We start from the raw sequence: 11,317 nt of genomic DNA on the forward strand, positions 1-11,317 counted from the left end.
TACCTAGCATCCATGCAACGTGTTCTTTCCGTACTTGCTCCGTTTGACCCGCTTCCTACCAAGCCTCCATCTAGCTTGTCAAGAGTCAAACTATTATCAAAATTCGTAAGATGGTTAGATCAATCATCGTCTAACACGATTATCCCACCTTACGTATTTTCTATCACTTTAACAAATTCAAGTGATTATCATTATTGAGTTATTTTAGCTTTCGATTATCAAAGCTAATTATTCGTTCGTTTAGCAAGAACTAAAGGTTTCCATCTATATGTAAACCTGTCTCATCATAACATTAGACATTCATCCGAACACCTAATATAATCAAGTTCTACATATCAACTAGTAGACATCATGATTTCAAACATCTATTTTCATGAATTAAAATCACCAATTCCATTATAATATACAAAACCCAATTCAAGTCATGTATGAACAGATACTCAAACTCATAAATTGTTCAAGTATCTTCATAATACTACCATCCGTGATGGTTTTAAACATAATTATATCATATTATCAAAACCCACTTGGTAATCTACTTGTTAATCACTTAGATGTAACCTTACATCAAGTACTTCGTAATTTTCTTCATAATTAACGAAATTAGGCATACATAAACACCTAATTTCATCTATAGATCATAATCCATCAATTTATTTGCATGTAACCTACTTGTCTCGAATTTCAATTTCAACCAATCTAGGTTTTGTGACATACCTTGTGATCCCCATGACTCGGTGATCGTTTCTACACGTTCATGCATCGATTTGGGTCTAGGATTGACCTTCAATTTGGTAGTTTTGATGAAACTAGGGTTTTGCTCCATGGGAGCTCCCTGATGTCGATCAACAGAACACACACTTAGTGTGTGTTTTGTTATAATTTTCTTTTTATAATTTAACTTTCATGTTATCCAACTTTGGCCCCTCATGTTAGGTTAATTATTAAGTAGGCCACAACCTACTTATTTTAGATCCACATTTCCCCTTTATTAACTAGGCTAAACATTCCTAGTTAACTTAGCGGTTTCGGGTATATTTACGACTAAGTTTATTTTAGGTCCCGTTAACTCGGGCCTTCTTATAAACTCACTTCCTTAAAAGCTTTTATTCACATTGTATTTAATATTAGAATTATTTGTTTAAATCCTAATATTTATCGGGTTACTCTCACCACTAACGGTACTTTACCCGTCTTTTAGTATTAATGGGGTTTGATTACCAAACCCGTTTTTTGGGGTGTCACACTATCCGATTTCTCCGATTATGTACCGATGCTATAACATAGTTCTCGATGTTAGGACATGTACGAAGCTTGGTACTTCACTTGATTCAAGGACACTTGCAATCTCAAGTGAGTACATAGCTCCCCTCTTTTATGCTTTCAATTGTTTTAGGGTGACTCATATGTGCAAAATGCTTTTCAAGTTTTCAAAACAAAGACTATGGTTTATATAAAACTTGACGATTTCATTAATGTGAACGAACTTGTTGGTGCGTTAGTCAAAAGATGAATGACATTCATTAGCTTTGATCAAGCCGACCAGTAGTATGTTATGGTACCATAGGAACTGACAAATCCCATTATCAAACTATCACCATGAATTTTGGGGTAATGTGGGTAACGACAGAATCTGTTATTTTAACAAACCCTTTGGCGGTTTGTTAGTCGAGTTAAAGATACCCTTTGGTGGTATAGTCGAGTCACACAGGTTTGAATGTATTCATTAAAGAACGACCAAAAGTTGTATTTCTCAATTAAAACACGGACGACTGAACGATGGATTATAACATGGGCGATTTGAACGATTTGGACGATTGGTTTATATAACACAAACGATTTGTAACAAGGACGACTTGGACGATTGGTTTATGGTAAGTGATTAGGTAACGAGGCGTGTGTAATGTGATAAAAGCATAGTGGGTACGCCGCTGGTACTTCCTATATATATATATATATATATATATATATATATATATATATATATATATATATATATATATATATATATATATATATATATATATATATATATATATATATATATATACATATAAGTGCTTTTATCACATTATATGTCGTAGCATTACCTAGATCACTTAGACAAATGTTTTCAAACGATGTCACGCAACTATGTTTACTTAAAGATATAAACCATACAATGTTTACTGTGGTACCCGCGGAAAATCCACAGTCATCCTGAGTTAACGTCTTGTTGTTTTGGATTACTTGACAAATTTCGGGACGAAATTTCTTTCAAGTTGGGGATGATGTGACAATCCATATTCCCAAGGTTAGCATTGTTCAATCTTGTGACATTTGACTCGTATCACTACTGTTCATACTCCACTAAACGGCGTCACTATGTCATTGTTGCGTAAACTTGTTAAACTTGTTTAATTGACATCGAATCACTATGACTACATAATTGGGAGTTGTCGTGTGTTAATTCTTAAACGTGTTAAATGCCTAGATTAGTTGAACGTCCACTCTAGTCGCCTAATGTACCCACACTAGCAATGATATGCACCCTTGGCCAAAACTTCTATTAATTGAGTTATGTTTCTCGGCCCAAAAAGAAGCCCAACATGGCCTGGTAGCTTCCTGCCCATATTTAAGCAAGGAATATGTTTCACATATTCATTATTTAGCAAGCACTACACAAAATAAAAACCCTAATCTCTCTCTCGCTCCTCCTTCGAATTCGGCGGCTGCACACCCACAATCTCCACATCTTGGTTGGTAAGCTTATTTGTGATTGGTCTAGATTTCAAATATGTTGTGAGTTTGGCTGCCATGTGCTTTGCATTATATCATGTTACTTGTGATTGGATTAGATTTCAAATGCTTTGACTTGTGAGTTTGGCTGCCATGTGCGTTGCATGATATCATGATATGATTCTTGATTTTTTTATTAATGCATGCTAGTATCATCATTGAATCTCTACATCTTGGTTAGCAAATTTATGTGATTTTTGTTAAAAATGGTTTCGATAGAAAACATGTTGGGTAAATCAATTGGGAAAATCTGGATGGTTATTATAAATTGTAATAGAATTGACTAGTTCAGTTAACATGTACGTATGGGATAAAGGTAATCACAATGTGTGCGATTGGTGTATGTACGGATTGTTTAGATAGACTAACTTATGTTAATATCATGCATGGACTGAATATGCTGTATTGATGTTGTAAATTGATCTAACTATTGCATGAATTATAAAGAAGTATGTTGTGTTAGTCGATGGAATATTGGGTGCAAATGTTAAAGTTTATGATAATTGTTAGAATAATTGTTATGTGATTGCTGTTCGATGATAACATAGAAGATAAGGGGAACCGATGAATTAATTTTAGCATAAGGGGATATCTATTTGAAACAAGCAGTGCATTAATTTGTATCACACAATCATATCCCGGTTGGGCCATATTGTTTCACGTACATCTGATGGGTTTAGACATGGGCAACCCAAACAACATATTTAATTGGATCACATAATTTAATTAAGCTTGGGCCATATGTTAAAATAAGACACACCTTACAAACATGAACAAATCAGATTTAATAAGCTAATGGGCCGCGAAAATTTTGTTGGGAAACTGAACAATGCAACCGAATGGGCTGGGCCAGATGGGCCAGCCAACTCCTTTAATATAATATAGATTGGGTCGTTACGTGGGGTCACACAAAGCTTAAGAGACTTGCTAATTTGACTTACCTACTGATGTATTGATAGATTGATTGTATGACTTGAATCACATGCTACAAGTGCAATAAATGTGCGGTATACAAACAACGTGAGCGTGAATTAATTGTGCATGGGATGCGTGATTTACAAGCATGTGGAACTGATTGTTATGTGTAATATGATAGGGTTGATTGATCATTGTGTGAAACGTGTAATTAATTCTACCGAGCAAACCACAGGTGAGTTCACTGCACTTTTTCAAGCATGCGTCCCGGTGGTTTGGGACATCTGGTAAACGTTTCTGAAGGGAATACTGGGTAAACTGTTTAATTGGGATGTTGGTTATTGAACACAGTATAAATCATGTAAGACCCCGTACATCTACCGTGTTGCTGAAGAAGCAACGAGGTGTTTAGTTGATAGCGCTATTAGGTTTGGCACCCTCACACCGGGCCGAAAGGACGGGCGTGAACTAATTACCTGGACATCATGACCAATGCCTAGTTAAAGGCATTGGGGTTGGGCATTCACATCGTGTACATATAAGACTCCTTACATCTATTCAAGGTTGTTTGATACCTTGACCTCATGACCAATGCCTAAATGGAGGCATTGGGGTTGGGCATTCACATCTAGTAGCCACATACGGTAATCGAGTAATAACAACATCGAAACATCAAACATCATAACAACAAACAACATATCGTCTTGTAAACTGTTTTACTCACATGATTGGTAACACAACTTGGTAAACAAACACAAACCTTGAACTCACCAGCGTAGTCTGACACACTTGTTTACATGCTTGTAGGTAATCATTGAAGGAACTTGGGAACTTGCCGTCTGATGCTGCTGGAGTGGTTGTGGTTATCATAAACAATTACATTGATTTGGTTTTGATACATTTACACACTTATACATTTATACTTCCGCTCAATACTTTGGTTTTGGTTTAATCTACAAACAATACATTTCTTTCAATTGAGTATTTCAATACATTATTACTTGTGTTTGATATGATTGGTGGCTCTTTGTTGGATCGTTGCTCCTCCATTAGGGACATGCCCTAGGTGTTAATTTGGGGGTGTGACAGTTTGGTATCAGAGCCACTGGTTATAGAGAACTTGGTTTTAAAACGTTTTCACAAAACTAGACTATAACCGAATTGATCCAAACGATGACCATGACACTCAGCTGCAGATTGCAAGGTTCGTTCCTCGTTACAGTATACATCACATGTTTAGTAGACATATCTATACACATAGCATGCACGATACAACAAGATAGATATCATGACACGTCGATAGCATAACACAACACTTGCATCTTGTAAATCCTAGTTTTGCTGTTAGTACATACCTGTGTTGATTGGAGTAGGAGAAACTTCGAACATAAGTTAAGAAGCGTCGAGAGGAGCATGCAAACCGCCTTATTATCATGGGTGCACACATAATAATAATGCGTGGTGCATGCAATTCCCAATGAGGCTTAACGAGTGCAAGAGGGAATCTCCCCTACTGTATGTGAACTTGAAAGTTATAGACTTTAAGGTGATACTTGATTTTTTTTCTCATTCTTAACTATCATTTGATCGATGCGAAACCTGATAACCTATAGGAGAAATAGTCGAGATTGTCTCCTACACGAATGTGATCTTTCCATTTTTCCTTTGAAACCTTTCGAATTCCGATGCTATCGAGTATTACCTGAACACCTAACTGAACGCCTAGTGGACTGTGTAGAGTGCTAGGTGCTTATACGAACATCCCCGAGTGGGGTGATGCACAACGATGAACGATCTATATCTTTCCATTTTTCTTCGTTTGTTGGAACTTGACATATTGACGTCTCGAATCTCGAATCACGACCATTTCTGTAACGCCCTCGCAACAGACTGTGTAATACATAGACAACTTGCAACATCGTTGGATGAGAGGGTAAATGTAGTACTTCACCAACCTCAAACATTGGACGACTCTGATGACCGGCAGCGAACACCAACGAATAGAATACAATCGACTCTTTAACCTCTGCCAGTGACTCATGGGAGTCAGCTTTTACGAATCACTCGGAACGTAAGTAATGACAATCGAATACGGTGTGGAATGCACCGCTGTCAGCACAATGAGTAGCACCTTAGAACGTGGCACAGAACAGTAGAAGATGGATCCTATCAGTGGAGGATCATAGGACTCCGCTTCATGAAACAATAAGCAGAAGTAACAGTTACGACAACATCAGGGTACTCGTAATAGTAGTCCTCACTATGGGAGTGAAAAACGTTTACCACATGGATTGGCCGTTGGTCAATCAAGACAGCAACAACCAAGGGAACGACGGCAGTACTGGAAATTCTCGTGACGAAAACAACACTGGAAATGAAGCTCATGGAAGGACACTTGGTATTGGCATAGACTATACCAGGCGTAATAGCAACACGATAGCTTGGATGGGTAGCTGTTCGCTTCGTCTCCGATCTGTTTGCCCTGATGTTTCTTGAAACCGAACTTGTTGTGGCAGTAAGGGATGATAAGTCAAATGAAACCTCATATGTCCGCTGCAATGTAAACTCGACCATGTGGGACAAGTGTCCGACGTCAACCTTCCTTCTACTACCCTTGATGGTTGCAATACAGTAGTTAGTGTGGATTGGTTATCCAGAGATCGCTCAGATACACCAGTGAGGACAAAATTTTGTGTGGAAAATCGTTATTTGTTCTAAAGCGTCAGAGTGGTACAAAGGATAGCGCCATTTCAGCTATGAAGGCCAGAAGTGTCTACGGAGGGATTACGCCACTATACTAGCAACCGTTACTGATGTTAGGGCTAAGGGAACAGAGGATCGATGATCCACCAATCATTCGTGATTCCTTTCGGTGTGCTACCCAAGGAACTTTCGGGTTTACTTCAACGACTGTTAGGCGAAATCTCAGCCTGATCTCACGCCAGGGGCAGCCCTGACTACACGCACTCTTACCATCTTGCACCAGGAGGGTTGCAAGAATTATCTAATCAACTACAGAAACAGTTGGGGAGGAGTTTTGTAGGACCTAGTTTTCACTTTGGGGAGCCACAGTTATATTTGTGGAGATACGCCTTTTCGTATGTGTACAGATTATCGAGAACTCATCAAGGTGGCAGTCACGAACCGTTGGCCTCGATCATGTATTAACAACCTGTCAACCAGCTGCGAGGGTCAAGCCCCATTCGAGGATTGACAAACGAGTGAGCTATCACCAGATGGAAGTTCGAGGGGAGAATGTTCCTACAACAACATATTAAACGCAATGCGGCCAGTGTGACTTGGTATTTCATGACCGTTGGGTTAATCAACACACCAGCAGCTTAATGGATCACATGAATCGACCGTGTTTTGATGATGTTTTAAATCGCTTCCAGGAGAAAGGAACAACATGGGTGGCATATGTATCTTGTTTTAGAGCTCCTGAGGGAGGAGCCACTCCGCGCGAAGTCTTGCTAAATGTAACATCTAGATTCGAGAAATGCATTTGATCATGTAACCAACGAAGTGGGAATACGTGTGGAATGTGCTAGGATCAATTTTATTAGAAACTGATTGACACCAAAGATTCCTTCGGGGGTACAACAATTTCCTGGTTTCGGTGGATGCTATTGTAGATTCATCACATGGTTTTCGAAGATCGGGAAGCCTAAATCTCTTTAGCACAGCAGGGTTTTTGTGTTCATGGAAGACAAAATAGGAGGACGTCTTTTCAGCTTTCAAATCCCAACTCCATCGTCTTTACTTAAAAGTACGAGCGATCTAGTGGTATACCATGATGGTTCGAATCAGAGTTCCAGTTACACACCGATGCAAATACGAGAGAGAGTGATGGTGTATGTAATGGAGTTACAACGAGGGACTGCACAACGCACAACCTGCGGTGGAAACCGTGGGCCTTGGATTTAAGTTGGAAGCATTACTTGGATGGTTCCGAATGCACTACTTAGATCGATCACAAGGGCCTCCCGTATACCCTTGTTTCGAAGGAGCTAAACACGTAACGACATCGCTGGATGGAGCTATTGGATGATTACGACTATGAAACCTGAACAAGTACGAGCTTTGTAACTCACTATCGACTCTAGCATACCCAATCAGATTCGTCATGTTTACACCGAAGGGCTGAAGGAAGAGAATTTTCAAGTTGGACCCATGCGGGGCATGAGGGAGCAACTTCTAACAAGTTGGACGATATTCGGTACTTCATGGAACGACTACGGATTCCACTGTACAGCAATCCAAGGGGACTTGTGTGGAGCAAAGCGCATCAGTCTAGATATTCCAGTCATCTGGATTTTGAAGGAATGAATTAGGATCTAAGGATCTTGTACTGACAACTGGGCTTGAAGGCCTACGCAGCGAAGCATGTGAACGACGTTTGACTTGTGCGAAAGTCAAGGTAGAACATCAGAAACCTTTTGGTTTGTGTCAGCAATCAGAAACACGTATATGGAAAGGAGAACAGACTACCATGGACTTCGTCACTGGTCTACTTACAACTCGAAACAGAAACATTATCACCTGGGTGATCATTGGTGGACTCAAATTACCAGCACACTTTCTTGCAATCAAGAAAACTGACGAGTCTTCACAGTTTTGAATGTTCCTCTGAGGGAGGCGGCTTTTAGGCACGAGGTGTCAACTCCTGTTACCCCTGAATTTGATCTAGGCATGATTTATGCTAGTCAATACATAACACCCTTGGCTCACGTCAGGACCAGAGCATTGCATATCGCCGTTGGGCAAACGATCAGAGAAAACAAACTCTCCCGGCACTCGAAGACATGCTGCGAGCATGTGTGTGACTAGAGTTGGTGCAAACTAGAAGGACTCTTACCTATGGTTAAACACTACTGCGGCAGTCATCATCTTGGTAACCAGACAGCTCTGCTGAGGCATTACACAGACAATAATGCTGACCTTCTTGTTGGATTGAGATGGTTGACAACTTAATTACTGGTTCAGGACTTGTACTCGAAACTCATGGGAAGGTTGCTGGGATCGGAAATCGTTTGGCGGCAATGCGTGACCGTCAGAAAAGTTGATAAGCTTAGGAAACATTGGAAATTCGCTGTAGGCAATCGTATCATGTTGAATATTTCACCCTTGGAGGGTGTGATACGCTTGGGAAGCGTGACAGGCTCAGTTTACGTTCCGATGAATTAATCAGAAACCCTGGAAGGAATCGGTCACAAGCTCGAGTTACCCGACGAATGGGGTAATGCGCATGAGGTCATTTATGTCTCGAATCTAAGGCAGTGTTTGCCCGAGGAAACGCATACGATACCCTTATTAGACTCTGAGGCTAATGACAAGTTGCAGTTGTCGAAGAATCTACTGAAATCATGGACCGGGGCGTTAGGATTCGTTAGCATAGTCAAATTCCAATCGTGAGAGTTCGTTGGAACTCAAAACATGGACCGGAGTTCACGTGGGAACGCAATGATCGGAGTAAGCTCTAGTATCCTCAGATGTTCAAATGGTTGCATCAGCTACTGATATCATTGGCGAATTTCGGGATGAAATTCTCTTTCAAGTTGGGGATGATGTGGTACCCGCGGAAAATCCACAGTCATCCTGAGTTAACGTCTTGTTGTTTTGGATTACTTGACAAATTTCGGGACGAAATTTCTTTCAAGTTGGGGATGATGTGACAATCCATATTCCCAAGGTTAGCATTGTTCAATCTTGTGACATTTGACTCGTATCACTACTGTTCATACTCCACTAAACGGCGTCACTATGTCATTGTTGCGTAAACTTGTTAAACTTGTTTAATTGACATCGAATCACTATGACTACATAATTGGGAGTTGTCGTGTGTTAATTCTTAAACGTGTTAAATGCCTAGATTAGTTGAACGTCCACTCTAGTCGCCTAATGTACCCACACTAGCAATGATATGCACCCTTGGCCAAAACTTCTATTAATTGAGTTATGTTTCTCGGCCCAAAAAGAAGCCCAACATGGCCTGGTAGCTTCCTGCCCATATTTAAGCAAGGAATATGTTTCACATATTCATTATTTAGCAAGCACTACACAAAATAAAAACCCTAATCTCTCTCTCGCTCCTCCTTCGAATTCGGCGGCTGCACACCCACAATCTCCACATCTTGGTTGGTAAGCTTATTTGTGATTGGTCTAGATTTCAAATATGTTGTGAGTTTGGCTGCCATGTGCTTTGCATTATATCATGTTACTTGTGATTGGATTAGATTTCAAATGCTTTGACTTGTGAGTTTGGCTGCCATGTGCGTTGCATGATATCATGATATGATTCTTGATTTTTTTATTAATGCATGCTAGTATCATCATTGAATCTCTACATCTTGGTTAGCAAATTTATGTGATTTTTGTTAAAAATGGTTTCGATAGACAACATGTTGGGTAAATCAATTGGGAAAATCTGGATGGTTATTATAAATTGTAATAGAATTGACTAGTTCAGTTAACATGTACGTATGGGATAAAGGTAATCACAATGTGTGCGATTGGTGTATGTACGGATTGTTTAGATAGACTAACTTATGTTAATATCATGCATGGACTGAATATGCTGTATTGATGTTGTAAATTGATCTAACTATTGCATGAATTATAAAGAAGTATGTTGTGTTAGTCGATGGAATATTGGGTGCAAATGTTAAAGTTTATGATAATTGTTAGAATAATTGTTATGTGATTGCTGTTCGATGATAACATAGAAGATAAGGGGAACCGATGAATTAATTTTAGCATAAGGGGATATCTATTTGAAACAAGCAGTGCATTAATTTGTATCACACAATCATATCCCGGTTGGGCCATATTGTTTCACGTACATCTGATGGGTTTAGACATGGGCAAACCAAACAACATATTTAATTGGATCACATAATTTAATTAAGCTTGGGCCATATGTTAAAATAAGACACACCTTACAAACATGAACAAATCAGATTTAATAAGCTAATGGGCCGCGAAAATTTTGTTGGGAAACTGAACAATGCAACCGAATGGGCTGGGCCAGATGGGCCAGCCAACTCCTTTAATATAATATAGATTGGGTCGTTACGTGGGGTCACACAAAGCTTAAGAGACTTGCTAATTTGACTTACCTACTGATGTATTGATAGATTGATTGTATGACTTGAATCACATGCTACAAGTGCAATAAATGTGCGGTATACAAACAACGTGAGCGTGAATTAATTGTGCATGGGATGCGTGATTTACAAGCATGTGGAACTGATTGTTATGTGTAATATGATAGGGTTGATTGATCATTGTGTGAAACGTGTAATTAATTCTACCGAGCAAACCACAGGTGAGTTCACTGCACTTTTTCAAGCATGCGTCCCGGTGGTTTGGGACATCTGGTAAACGTTTCTGAAGGGAATACTGGGTAAACTGTTTAATTGGGATGTTGGTTATTGAACACAGTATAAATCATGTAAGACCCCGCACATCTACCGTGTTGCTGAAGAAGCAACGAGGTGTTTAGTTGATAGCGCTATTAGGTTTGGCACCCTCACACCGGGCCGAAAGGACGGGCGTGAACTAATTACCTGGACATCATGACCAATGCCTAGTTAAAGGCATTGGGGTTGGGCATTCACATCGT

Source organism: Helianthus annuus, chromosome 4 (genome assembly GCF_002127325.2).
Source record: "Helianthus annuus cultivar XRQ/B chromosome 4, HanXRQr2.0-SUNRISE, whole genome shotgun sequence".
NCBI lineage: Eukaryota > Viridiplantae > Streptophyta > Magnoliopsida > Asterales > Asteraceae > Helianthus > Helianthus annuus.